Genomic DNA, 15,973 nt, shown 5'->3' with positions numbered 1-15,973 from the left:
TCTTAAATATCAAGCTACGGGCAAAGAAAGGGATCTAGAAGATTGTACTGGAAGCCCAAGCTTGTGTTACCGTTTCATGAAACGAAATAATCCGTCATTACGCAATCGAACCACTGTAGGATAAAAGCGTTCCAATGACTGGGAGAAGAAAGTAACTGAATTTCGAAGTTTTGTTAATGAAATAACAGAAAAGTACTCTTTGAAATATTTTGATATAGGGAACATGGATAAGGTACCCATGTCTTTTGATGCGCCACCAAGTAGAACTGTAGATGGCGTTGATAATAAAACAGTTAATATTGTCACAACCGGAAGTGAGAAAACAAATTTACTGTTGTTCTGTCAGGTATGGGTGACGGCTCTAAGTTAAAGCCTATGGTTACATTTAAAAGGGTCGCTGTTCCAAAAGATAAGTGTCCGTCTGGCATAGTAGTCCGCTGCAATCGTAAAGGTTGGATGAATGAAGATGAGATGAAAATCTGGATTGACCAATCTTAGCGCCGTCGCCCAGGCATTTTTTAATAATAGGCAGTAAATGCCAGTTATGGACAGTATGTTATCAAATAACAAAGAAGATTTCAAGTCTGACTTTAAAAAGCTGAATACTGTACCATGCATTATCCCAGGCGGTCTAACCAAGGTTCTGCAACCTCTCGATCTCACAGTGAATAGGGCGTTTCAGATATAAGTTAGAGAGGAGTGGGAGAAATGGGTGCCGAGGGAATGCATACATATACTAAAACTGGTAAAATGCGTAAAGCCTCATATGTGACTGTGTGTAAGTGGGTTCTGTTGGCTTGGAAGGCTGTCTCTGTTAAAAACCATTCAGAAAGCCTTTCATAAGGCTGGTGTCGTGAATGAGCAACCTTAGTCCGAGTCTGAGAGTGACGATGACGTTCCTCTGAGCCACTTTACGCGAACTATTGCAAATGGCAGTGACGGCAGTGACGACGACGTTCCCTTAAGTCGGCTTGTAGAAAAAGCATCATCCTCACTGTTAGACGAGGAACAACTGCACTGTTCTATTCAGATTCAGAAGACGAAAATTTCAACGGCTTTGATGACCGTGAATGAAAGCGTATATGTTAAAAACGTAGCAGTGTAATGCATGTACATTAATAAAAAACAAATGAACTTTCTGAAATAAAACAGTTACTAGTAATAAAATGCATATGCTAGCTCATTAATATATTTCATTCATCTTTGTAAGGTACGATTATTACGGGCGTGTAGATTTCACGATACACTCAAAACGGTATCCAGAAGAAATGAAACCGATAAAAGCGTAAGTTGAATTTCAACAGGTTTCAAAATGCAAGTGAAGAATTAAAACTATTTTAGGCTGCATGAAAGGCCCATTTAGAAAATAATAGGATGACGTATAGGCCGCTTCGATGCATAGGCCGCACCCCTGAAAATTTCACGTTTTTTAACGTATATGCCGCGGCCTATTGTCCGGAAAATACGGTACATTGAAATGTCTTTTCACTAAGCTGTGACATACAGATGTATAGATGAATGCAAGGATAGGAATATTTCTGAGTCATTAAGTGTTGTGGTCTCTCAAGCAAGTTTGACTGTTCTTACAATTAAACATTTAAGTATAGCACTGAAGGCTACCTTCCACCCTACTATCCACTCACATTCTTTACTGAAGTTTAATTTGTACAGTGAGTGATTTTCAACAAATGATTTTACAACTTTAACAATAAATTGTTGTCAGGTTGACATATTAAGATATCATTTCATGATTCGGACACGCAAGTGAAGAAAAGAAATTTTAATAATCTTCAAACGATTTACCAAAAATAATACTTAATCAAGTTTTGCAGGCAAAAATGTTACTCATTAAGTTACACTTGCAATATATGCAATACTGTGGAAAAAATGATCTTAAAATGTATGAAGCATTATGAATGCCGCAAAGTAAGTTTTTATGCCTTTTTAGTTGTTTGGATCTCATTACTTGGTAACATGGGCATAAGTTGCAGTGTCATTGAACTTGTGAAATAAAATAGGAATAAAAAAAGCACCTGAAAACTCCGTTCGAATAATAGAAACAGACAGCAGCCTCATACTGTAAATGAAATGATTTAATGGAACATGTGAAATTCGCGAACCACTTCACCCAGGACCTTCAAACTTTACATGCTGATAGTACTTTATGAGTACACCACTCCTACTGACTTTGGGGTCACCAGGTCAAAGGTCAAGGTGCTGCGGGGGCATTTGTCACCATTAGTGACAGCTCTTGTTAATTAATGATTAGCAACTTTTACAACATCTTGGTTTTAACACTGTAATTACATGTCAAAAGTTTACGGACCCGCGCGTGCACCCATTTCGACCAATCAAATGAGCGAATTTGTGATGGGTATATAATATTTTCATTTATTTGGAAGAATATTAAGCGCGAAATTCTGGTTGAAGCAGAGGATAGGTAGAACATGTGGTATCGTGATCAACTGATGAAACTCCATTTATGCTGTAATCATTAATCGATATGGAGTTAAATGTTCTTTTCAACCAAATGAAGTTTTATTTTAATTTCACACCGCAAACATTTTGTTTAAACGCATTTTTCTCTTATCTCTGTGGTGAGTTATACTGATATCCAGTCTTTGTAGCAACATCCTTGTCATTGTATGAAAGAAGAACCTATTTTATAGAAAACTAATGTCCTTTTCAGCAAGAGAGCACATTACACGGAACTTTGATTTTAGGGAAAATTGTTTGAACATTTTTACAATTAATTTTACTCGTATGAGATAAATCAGCAGCTCCATCAAGAAGAATATTATAGATATACACCTCCCAAAAAGTAAGTCCTGTGTTGCATCCGTGACCCCCATCGCAAGAGCGACACATTACAAACCATAAATCGGTATTAGTACCCGGGGTAGATCGAGAAGTGAAAGGGTAATTTTTCTCTTTTAATATAAAATCAGCACAATAATGTTTTTCATATCATATATCCTATTTTTGGGGGAGCCCCTTCAAACCCTCATATATGGAGGAGGGTGGGACACAACCTTCCAAATTAATGCCTGTCGGGGCTTTGCCGTTACTATTCAAATTTACCTAACAACCACAAACAAACTCACATACTCGTTTGCCTCGGTAAACATTAGTCTCTCGCTACGGCCATGCACTTGCATAGTGAAATTATTCGTGATATTAAAAAATGGCGGAAAATAAAATGAAATAATAGTGCCTCAGTTCGGTTATGCCTTTTCAAATGGTGACTCTAAACATATCATTTTTTCTCATAATCTTGGCAGAAAACAGGGAGGCACCGGTAGCTACGGGCCTGCATAAGTGTCAAAGTGTTCTAAATAATTCTCGAAATTTGGAAACTGTTTAGGCGGCTTTTTTAAAAAGCTTTAATGATGCATGACAGTAAGAGAGTGTGCAGAGTGTGAAAGCCTTATCCTTGTACTTAAAAGTGTTTATATTAATTTCATTTTTATACTTCATTTACTAAGGTTGTCCTTACAATAGTTTTGCAACTTCTGAACTTCCTGAATACCGGTAGACATAAATATGCAAATGATTGGAAGTACTTAACTGCAATGTTACCATTTATCTATAATTGGTTTATTATCTCCCCTTTAGCTATAAAACCCATTGGTTGTGGATATATGTGTTTCCCAGACTGCTTTCCTTTTTAACCCTTTTCAATGATTTCCTAGGAAACTGATTTAAAAACAACAAGTATGGAACTGGATAATGGTTATGCTGTTTGTAGTTTGCTGAATGGTGCTTGTACTACTTTTTAAATACCGGTACAACAGTCTGCTTAATAACTTTGTCTGATGATACAAAAATGTATATGTGATGAAACTATTTATATTTGAATTAGGTAAATAGCTTTAAAGAGACCGAATTTAATAAGCTTTACAGAGAAAAGAGAACGAAAACTAAAATTGAGAAATGTAGAAGGATAAAACAATTAATGGGCCTTTGGGTATACAAATGCAACGCCACATTAAACTAATTTATTAGGAGGATGGCGTAAGTAAATCATCATTTGTAAAGAATATATGTTGAAACTGACACACTGATTCTTTTTCACTTATCTAAGAAAGCATACATGTAAATAATACCTGAGCAATAGACCAAATTGTGCATTACACTTGGAATTACTTAAGAGCGTTTTACTGTCAACCCATCAATTTTTAAATGTTTATATACAACTTAACCTTTCATTTTTTGTTGCTGTATATTGCAAAATATCAACAAGACGGCCCTAGGTCGCTCACCTGAGAATCACACCATAACAGTGTAAACATGTTTGACCTAATGATTTCATGGAAACAAATATTCTGGTCAATTTTCATATGGATTGGACCAAAAATGTGGTCTTTTGAGTTTTTTTTCTTTTTTTTTTATTTAACGTCGCACCGACACATGACAGGTCATATGGCGACTTTCCAGCTTTAATGGATTTAATTATTTCATCACGAGCGGGCACCTGGGTAGAACCACCGCTATAGCATTAACAAAGTTTTTTCTTTTATTTAACCTAATGACCTACTTTTTGATCCCAGATGACCTATATTCAAACTTGACCTAGATTTCACCAAAGCAATCATTCTGACCAAATTTCATAAAGATCAATTGAAACTTACAGCCTCTATCGCATAGGCAAGAGATTTATTTTACTTGACCTATAGACCTAGTTTTTGACCTCAGATAATCCATATTCGAACTCGACCTAGATCTTATCAAGGCAATCATTCTGACCGAATTTTATAAAGATCAATTGAAAAATTCAGCTTCTGTCTCATACACAATGTTTTTTTTTATTTGACCTAGTGACCTAGATCTTATCAAGGCACTCATTCTGACCTAAATTTCATGAAGATCAATTTAACAATACAGCTTCTATTGCATACACAGGGCTTTTCTTTGACCTAGTGACCTAGTTTTTGATTCCAGGTGACCCATATTCGAACTTTATCTAGATTTTATAAAGGCTATTATTCTAACAAAATTTCATGAAGATCAATTGAAAAATACAGCCTCTATTGCATACACAAGGTTCTTCTTTGATTTGACCTAGTGACCTACTTTTTAACCCAAGATAACTCATATTCAAACCCGACCTAGATCTTAATATATCAATGGCAATCATTCTGACCACATTTCATGAATATCAATTGAAAAATACAGCCTCTATCGCATACACATTGTTTTTCTTTGATTTGACCTAGTGGCCTAGATCTTGACCCCAGATAAACCATATTCAAAGTAAACCTAGATTTTATCAAGGCAATTATTCTGACCAGATTTCATGAAGATCAATTGAAAAATACAGCCTCTATAGCATTAACAACGTTTTTCTTTTATTTAACCTAGTGACCTACATTTTGACCCCAGATGACCCATATTCAAACGTATCCCGTATTTTATCAAGACAATCATTCTGACTAAATTTCATGAAGATCAATTGAAAAAAACAGCCTTTATCGCATACACAACGTTTTTCTTTGATTTGACGTAGTGACCTATGTTTTTGACCTCAGAGACCCATATTCAAATTGATTAGTTTATCAAGGCAATTATTCTGACTAAATTTCTGAAGATCAATTGAAAAAAACAGCCTTTATCGCATACACAACGTTTTTCTTTGATTTGACGTAGTGACCTTGTTTTTGACCTCAGACGACCCATATTCAAATTTGATCTAGATTCTATCAAGGCAATTATTCTGACTAAATTTCCTGAAGATCAATTTAAAAATACAGCCTCTATCGCATACACAATATTTTTATTTGATTTGACCTAGTGTCCTAGTTTTTGACCCCAGATAACCCATATTCAAACTCGACCTAGATTTTATCAAGGCAATCATTCTGACCAAATTTCATAAAGATCAATTGAAAAAACACAGCCTCTATCGCATACACAACGTTTTTCTTTGATTTGACCTAGTGACCTACATTTTGATTCCAGATGACCCATATCTAAATTTTTCCTAGATTTTATCAAGGCAATTATTCTGACTAAATTTCATGAAGATCAGTTGAATAAAACAGCCTTTATCGCATACACAACGTTTTTCTTTTATTTGACGTAGTGAGCTAGTTTTTTACCTCAGACGACCCATATTCAAATTGGCCTAGATTCTATCAAGGCAATTATTCTGACTAAATTTCATGAAGATCAATTTAAAACTACAGCCTCTATAGCATACACAAGGTTTTTCTTTGATTTGACCTAGTGACCTAGTTTTTGACCCCAGATGACTCATATTCAAACTTGACTTAGATATTTTCAAGACAATCATTTTGAATTTAAATCATTTAAATATCAGGAAGATCAATCGAAAAATACAGCCTCTAACGCATACACAAGCTAAATGTTGACAATTAGACAGACGACAGATCAGGCGGACGCCGGACACCGAGCGATCACAATAGCTCAGAGAGCTAACAAATCTTAAGTCTTCTTAGTTTCATTTTTGCTTGAAAGTATATCTATAGTGTGTATATTTTCCTAGAACATTCAAAATTAGTTCTTGTGAGTAATTGTCGGCTCCGCTTATTTCGTTTAGAAAAGAGCTCACAGCAAATAAGATTTTAAACTGTAATGCATCTTTTGTTTAAAAGAGACATTTAAACGGAAAACCGTCATTGCATTTGTTTGATAAAATGTGTCTTTAAATTCTTTTCAATCAGAAAAGAAATGTTTTCTTTTCAATCAGAAAAGAAATGTTATGGTGATTCACTGGTATCAAAATGACAAAAGCAAAATTTAGCGGGCTACCACGTCCCTTAAAAATAACTTTTCTGTCGTATTTTTAGTAACTTAACAGATATGGTTCATTCAATTATGAAATAAAACAAGCCTACATGTTCAAACTGTCAAAAACATGTTAATTCCTATAGATTTAAAGTACCGAATTTCAAGAATTTGATTTTTTCATTCCAAGAATGTTTTCTAAAGGTCTCAGTTACAGAACAAGCATACCAGATACTAGTGAATATATTTACGATCTATTCTATCTCTGCCAAAATAATTAATATTTCAGGCATATAAATCTGTCAGATCGGTCTGTAGTTATATACACTTATAAAATGTAGTACTTCAAATGCGCTATTACTCGTTTAATTAGAGTTATATTACACTTTGCATAAGACCCAATGCGTGAATGTCTATAAAATGAACCGAAATCATTTTCAGCAGCTAGTGGTAAAATTCAAAAACAATTATGAACAGGCACAAAAACAAAATATAGTCTCGTCGATGTCAGTATCTAAACGGAGGGCAGTAGTGAGGTTGGCATACCATTTATAAGTCTAAAACTCAAGATTGACCGTTTCAAGTTCATTTGGTCTTACCCTCTTGTGTAGCGTGCTAAATGTTGTGTATCGGTGCTGTTCGCGTTAATATCGTATTTCTATTTGATTTAGGTGGACTCTTTTGCGTATTCTCCGTACGCGTATTCGGCATTTTACTGTTTTCATTACAATAAAATCAGAGACAAGAAGAATATGAGGAGTGGTTCTATTTCAGATTCATAACATTAGTCATGCAATGAACATGCCATAAAATATTTCTGCATACGTTATTTCTGTCACACTATACACCATATCATATTATTTATGTCCTTCGGTATTATGGTGTAGATAAACATGAAAATGACGTGTTGTATATATCTGCGTAGATTTTATCCAAGATCTCATTTATAATTCATAAACCTGGAGTCCCATTCAGACTGTGTTTCAAATGATGCTAATGCACTTTTTGCTCTCAGCTTTTAAAGTATCAAGCAAATAATTATAAAATAATGTTCATTCTGTCATCTGGTTATCCATTTGGTTTAATACATGAATAGATGTATTAATATGGGGACTCTCATTTTTAAGACGTGCATACTTTGTTTGGCTTACAAGTTTCCTCTTTTCACATTTTGCTCATAAAAGTGGATCTGTCATAGGAAATTAAGGTATAAGTATATAGTATCAAATGCTTTAAAAGACTGTCTTGTGCTTATCAGAAACTGGTGCATTTCGAAATCTTTAGTTCTATTCTTTCTAATTGATATTTCCAAGATAATATAAAAGGCTGTGCTGAAAACTTTAATTTGTAGCTTGTTATTATATTTATCAGTTAAAATATCTTAACCAAACCTGTTCTACTTTAATAGATATTTGATATTACCGACCCATTCCCACTTGTGTACCTTACTTCAGATTCAGAAAAATGCTGGCCAAAAATTAATGGTAAAAAGAATATTTTCGCAACAAGTAGAACCTGTTTGGCTTAATGGTACATCATTAGCCAAATTTTTGATGATTAGCATTTATTTTCCGCATATATTTCGGAAGAGGTATTCAAAGAAACATTTTCTTTCAAAATGACGGATATCTTCAATCAAAACGCTCGTACATCTTTAATACTTCTGGTGCAAAATAGCAGTCCTCATGGTTGAAAATTATTTTGTAAATATTTGCTTTCAATTGCACTTTAAAGCTGGAAGCGAAAATTGCAAGTCAAAACATGGTATAAAAGCTAGTGAGGAATACGCAAATTCTTCCTATCACTATGCTGGAGACTCAACATTTAGTACAGTTTTGCGCATTCTACACTAAGGCAAAACATGTGGAACAATAAATGTACACATTTCAAAGTATAATTAATCCACACTAATTTTTAAATTATTTAATTGGTATATCAGGCGAAAATGAAAATCCGATGGAAACAAGTTCTTATCGTTGGGATCAGATATCAAGAATACGATGATGAAATCGCGATAGTACGATAATGAAATTGCGAAATCATGATGCAACGATAACGAAAACGCGATATCACAATATCACAATAGTAAACACGATATAGTATATCGCTTTATCATCGTACTATCGTATTATTGCGTTTTCGTTATCGTTTTATCGCGTTATCATCATATACTATATGGTAATACGATAACTCATTGATAAAACATTATGTGATCTATTTTATTTAATACTTCCTTATGTGGACATAATCAACAATGTTCGCGGATTTCTGGGTAAATTGTGCAGTGAGTAACTATCTCTGTCATTGACGTGCATGCCTCCTCACATCAATAACACTTAAAGCGGTCCATAGTTTTTACTCTGAAAAAAAACACGCTATCACTGATGAAACAAGCAATACAATATGAATGAAAATAGATATTTATACATGTATTAGTAGATTATGGTCGTTTAGCATACATTATGTACATGTGAACTCATTCATTTCTATAGAATATTAGTCAGTTAGGTGTTTATCCTTCCTACGATTTCGTGTAAGTTCATGTAAACTGAGTTCGGTTATTATCAACTCGAAGTTAGGTTTTTATCCATTTTCTCGCTGTCAGCATATTTGATCGTGTATTGTGTTAATATGCAGTTTGCTAACAACATAGTGTATAATCATTATTTATTACGTATTACATAGATCAATTGTTCAGTCTTCATTGTATTTAACTTAAAAGGTGGCAATTCGAGGAGCAAATACAAGACTGTATTAGATTACTGTAGAAGACAAATCATGCATTATATTATTAATTCATGGGTGATTCAAAGATTATATTTCAGTGTTCGTCTATTAAAACTAATGCTACTGGACACTAAATAAAATTTAAAATACTTCAAATAATTTAAATTTGATAGTGAATTTGTTGATCCACCAGGGTTGTTCGAATATGTATTCCGCTGTACGACCATCTGAATTCTTCAGAGCGATTATTTTCATATTTTTAATCAATTGATAAACTTGGTGGCTAAATAGATAAACCGAAAATTCAGTCGTAGACCAAACGAAGACCAAACGAAGCATCATACTTTAAAATCAAATAACTAGACGGAAATACGAATGGTCGTGTTTATGAGCTTAACAGTATTGCATATTATACTATATCATGTAAAACAATGCCAAATCTCCATCATCCACGATAATATTTATTGTCATTATCCGGTGCTAAAACTAATTATTTCTGTCTTACGATGTATAAATACGCGGAGTATGTCTGTATTGTTGTAGCAAAACAATCCGGCTTTTCATTTCACAAGTGAGCAAAACACATATGTGATTGTATACAAGAAATGTCTTATGTACGGAAATTTAAATGAAAAGGAGATAGTGGAAAGTATTGATAGTGAAGAAAGAACTTGAAAATTCATTGGAAAATTAATTAAGTATTACTTGAAAGGAATATAGAAATGAAAAATGGTTAGTGTAATTGGAAATGGAACTAGGTTCCAGTGCTTAGTTGTCATCTATATTCCTAAGGGTCTTCTTTTATATCTGACCAGATTGACTGCTACCAATCACTAACAAAAACAAGGATTAAAGTCTAGTAGAAAATCCACATTCAAAATGTGATGCCGCCTATTCAAGCAGTCATTTTCATGTATTGAGATTTGTGGTAAAGAATAGATTCGCAGTCTGATATTGATTCATAATAAGGTTTTCAATTAAAGTATTCAGGCTGGAAATGAAAGTCGATAAAATTGAATAAAATAGGACCACATTTAATTACTTTTCCTTTGTGATGAAATGATGATTTCTGTTTGATAAAAAATTGTAAAGTGAAGCTTCAACTCAGTGCAACATGATACACACCAGAGAACGTCAAACGGTAATCATGAATTCAAACAAATACTATATTCCATTTTCCTGTCTAATCCAGTTATTCAAAACGCGATGTCGCGTTGATTGATCATCCGGTTATTCTATTAAACATGCTGAATATGTCCCGTTTGATTTCTAAGCATTGTGAATCATCATTAAATTTTGTTATCTATGTATGCTTTTGTGCAAATCCCCACAGTTCAGGGAATATTACACTTCCACTTAAATTAACCTTTTCATGATGGAACATTGTGTGTTAGCTGATATTATTTATGAATAATGAATTAGCTTTAATAGCGATTAAATTACTGAATTCATTGTTTAAATTTAATAGCTATTAAAGCTAACTCATTATTCATAAATAATATCAGCTAACACACTAAAATACAATACCAGCTAGCATAAAATGCACTGTCATAAATAAATTGTCATTTATGACAGTGCATTTTATGCTAGCTGGTATTGTATTTTAGGCACTATAAGCATGATAAGTGTATTGAGTTGCATTGTAAGTATATATAGAGAATATTAGGTTACTGTCTTATAAATTTAAATTTATTAAGTGAGTCGGAGAAAATATAAAAGTCGAGGCTCTGCCGAGACTTTTATTTTTTCGTAGACGAACTTAATAAATTTAAATTTTATAAGACAGTAACCTAATGTTCTATTTATCCTACCTTCTGATCTAAAATCATTCTTAAATTAAAATTCAAAATTTACCACTAGATCTGAGTCTGTCTTGCACAGAAATTAATACGCACCACCATTACACAAACAGGTCTTTAAAATAAAAATATTATAAAATTAGAGCCGAAAAACAAAGGCTAACCTTGTTCTGCTTTGTGTCTGACTTCTCTGTTCTGCTGAACATTAAAGAATAATTTTAATTTGCTGCCAAGTGAAGTTTTGTCCGAAGTTCAGTTGAATGTCGGATTGCCCATCCTCACCAAGCAAACGATTGACGAGACTTATATACACGCCATATCGCCGCTTGACAAAACGAATAGGCAAACCGTTTCCTCGATGATTTTATTCAATAACACTCCATTACAGATGCAATATATTCCTAGATTGACGAGTAGAAAGCTAAAATTCTGAACAAACGCTATACATGAGTCACTTTCTGTTTCTCCGAGCGTTTCCGTTATAAAGACTTTTTGTAGTAATTGCAAGTACGGTATGCATACACTATACATTTGTGATGGTCTCACATACCTAATAAAAGCGCGTTTATGAAAATAATTGCATAAATATGTCTTTAGCAGTTATTCTCAAAAACAAGGTGGCGTCGTTTTAAAAAAAATCCAAAAAGTAGTCCGCCAAGCTTTATTTAGTCACTGACCAGATAAAGCAAAATTTATCTGACCCCTTGATTTTTGCCTTTATTTTGCATGAAGGTAGGATAAACTACGCTATACTGTATATTAGTTGGTATTATATTTTAGGCACTATAAGTGTATTGAGTTGCATTTCAAGTATTTAATATACTATATTGTATGCTAGCTGGTATTATATTTTAGGTATTATACATTTTAAGTATATAATAAACTATACGTTTATGTTCGTTCCTAGGTTAAAAAAAATACGTTTCAGATAAAGTCATTTATTTCTATATTGCCAACTATGAACGTTTCTTTTGGATCTCTTTTTCTTTAAAACATAGTATCATTTTTATTTTTGTTGGACATTGCTTTCTTTGCGAAGATCTCATATCCTGATAACTGTTTGTGACCATAATTTAAACAAAGGTACTGAAATGAATAGTTGGTTAGTCTTCGGTAGGATGCTCTTTTATGTCGTATTGCTTCGGAATACCAAATTATATAGCAGAGTTAAAAGGAGTTATTTGGTCGACAAAGCAAAACTGTTTGGTATGAAGCCGATAGAAACATTTTATTACTGAACAAATTATACAGTTTATACAATTTTAATGCTGCAGACTCATGTTTACTTTCATGAGACTAAGATACACTTAAACATTAAACGTTTACAAGTAACTACCTGCGGAACCTTTCGTCAATGTTTTCTTTATCACAGAGTATCAGTCAGTAAACGATTTATTGGTTTGGCAAACATAATATTTAGAGTTCGAAAATAAACATCCGTTAAACATTCAATCAACATCTAAGGGAAACATTTTCAGTTCTTCTATCAAACGGAGAATACTGTTGACTTATTTCCTTTGCAAAAACTGCAAGTGATCGTTCAATACAACAATCTTAAACATAAGTGAAAAAGAATGTCTCGTCATATGGCAGCTTACGGGTTACAACATATTAACATAAACAGTACTCGCTTTTGATCAAATTTACTCAAGATATATCACGTTTTCGATAGTATTACGAATACCTAAATTACACTACTATAATAGATGATTTTCGCAACAGAAACTTAATGGTTTTGAACGCGATTTAATGGGTTATATGCCCTGGTAACATATTTCCACCTTCAGAACTAGGCGTTATTTAGGAAACCCATCTGTCACATATACCAGTCGTGTTTCATGTTCGAATTATAATATCAGTTTATATTGGAAACGTTTGTATGTGTCGATTTAAGAAAAAATAATAGACTAACACAAGTGCATCATAACTAAATAAATACTTGCTTACAGTCTGAGGTAGATAGTGGCATAGTCAATCCATAATACAAGTGTATATACATTTTTACTCTAGTACCCAACATTTCAATGCAACTTTTATTAAGAAAATCTACAATTTTCTCGCAAAAAAACGTGAGCAAATTATTTCACTGTCATTATTATACAATTGATTAAAGGCAATGCCATTTTTGCTACAAATGTCAGAATTTCAGCAAGTTGATGATTTTAATAATTACATCCAAAAACTGTTCTGATACGTTTGAATAGTTATGTTCATAACTGGTCAGAAATTATAAATGCAAAGAAGGTTCAAGTGTAATATAAATGTATATTTCAGAATTTCAAATAGAAATGTAATTACATTTTACTTCCTAGACTTAGGTCAGCTCTGGTAAAGTTTAGGTTTGGGTTTTTACCGCTATCCGTCTTGAAGTAGTACATCATTAAAAGCTAAAATACCGCAGCGGGCATGTTCACCAGTCCCTCCATCCCGCCCCCTTTATCTCCCCCTTTCCATTTTTATATCTTGCATGTAATTACAATGTACTTGTTGTTAGATGTTTTTCCGTTAAATATTCTATTTGTTGCAGGCCTACTTTGCGATGCATGGCTCTATGGCTGTGTTTAGGGTGCCTTGTGCTTCCGGGATATCTACCCTTACCGTATATTTTTTTATAATTAGTTCTAATTTGGTAGAATATTTTTCGACAGTCGCCACTATTAATCTATAAGGACAGATTTATTTTGAAAAGCAATCTTACCAGAAAATCACTTTCATACTTATTCTCTAAGTATGGTTTATACAGCTGTCACAGCCTGTTTTGAAAAGTTTAAGTTTGTCATGCAGCAATTAATGAAGTGGACCCGTGATGAAAATCGGCAAATTAAGTTTCGATATTTCCGGCCTTTTGCGGACAGTTATATGGGCGTTGAGCTATTTTACGTCCGATGTCTGCCGAATTGCCTGATGAAGAATTGCGGGTCCATTACCTTAAATCATATATAAAATTATTTTTTATCTTACTAGGATATTACCTCTGTGACTCACACAGACTTTAGATGTTTTAACAACCATACAGGTTACTTCAGTATTTGTGTCTTAAACAATTGGAACAATTTACTCTTAGAATATTTCCAATGGTTGTAAGACAAGTTTGAATAAATTGTTAATGTACTGGCTTTTAATGTCTAGTAGAGTGATACAACTCTTACCTTTGTTTTAGTCTGGCGTTTGATTTTCTGCATTTAAGATTCTTAACAATTGTTTGAATGTGAAGTGTGTGGCATTGTCAACATTAGGTTTATGTCTTTTCATAATGTTTGCAGTATATGCAATGAAAATTTTAAGGATATGAACAATATGTTTTTACATCTATAAAACTTAAAATGTATATGGTTTCTTAAAATTCTTATGATAATGAACAAATCATATGCATAAGAATGGAGGACCTTATATATGTAATCATAGCAATCAGTACACCGGTATAGAATAACAAAGTTAAATCTACATCTCACATTATTGTTAGAAGTGTTTAATTACGCAAATTAGTCTAGAATGTGAAATATTTTGGCCCCGAACTTTTTTTGAGCAATAAATGGTGTTTAATGAATAATGAATATATTTAATATGTTGCGTTTAAAACACTGACGTGCAATTAATGGTTAAATGTTTTGGCAAGTGGTTGCAGTTCAGTCGCAGACATAGTATTTATATATACTGCAACACCAAATTGTTAACATTGAGCTGGCGTCCAAGGTAAACAGTACTTAATTGTTCTCTCAAATCAATTGATTTGAACCGAAAACACCGCAAGTCTTTTCTTTTGCGAGAAATACTAGTGCATAAGATTTAAAAAAAGCTGATAAAAATGTATGCTACCTTCTATATTTATTACTGTGTAGGTCATGATCTTGATGTACATTCAGTTTATTGGTGTTTTTCGCAGGCAATACAAAAATAAAGGAGCATCATTTGTACCTCTTCTCCGTCTGAAACCACGGGGGAAGCCAATATGATTAACTATGAAACACACACCGAATTTATTTCCTGTCCGAAATATATGTATGTTATAAGACCCATGTATTTCAACGTTTCTCGAAACGTCGCAGTTTATATGCAGTTAATTAAAGAGTGTCTTAATTTGAACAAATTTGTTTTTACCAAAATGGATTATGAAATCTTATCAAATTATTTATATTAATTGGTTAATTGGTTACGTGCAGTTAATTAAAGCTTGTCCTAAGCAATAGAAAGAGTAGGGGTTCACGAGAATATTTAGGTTATTTCGAGAAGGCATGTGGCACCTACAATTTCTGTTTTGTAGCATGGTCCGTCAATATGAACAACGCATTCGGCTACTAATTTTGATTGACAAGTTAACATTCCATTTAAAGCGTTGCTACTATCTCGTGACAAGCGTACTCTAACTGAAATAGAGAACGGTTTCAGAAAGTTCAACATTTCCCAACAGTATTCTATATGTAGGCGGAACATAAGACATGTTCTCTAACTAAATTAGAGTACGGCTTATAGCTACGCCTCTTCCTCAGTTGAAGAATATTACAGATAGAAGTTACCAGTTGTAATGACACTGCAGGTGAACCATGATACAATATCAACTTATTTGTTTTTACCAAAATGGATTATGAAATCTGATTAAATCATTTATATCAATTGTTAATCGGTTAATTGGGTATTCTTTACGAACGCTTCAATTAGGATGCAGTAAACAGTTTTTTGAGATGCAGTTATTGATAGAAAAT

The sequence above is a fragment of the Mercenaria mercenaria genome, chromosome 13 (genome assembly GCF_021730395.1).
Source record: "Mercenaria mercenaria strain notata chromosome 13, MADL_Memer_1, whole genome shotgun sequence".
In the NCBI taxonomy this organism is placed as follows: domain Eukaryota; kingdom Metazoa; phylum Mollusca; class Bivalvia; order Venerida; family Veneridae; genus Mercenaria; species Mercenaria mercenaria.
This window is presented reverse-complemented; position numbering follows the sequence as displayed.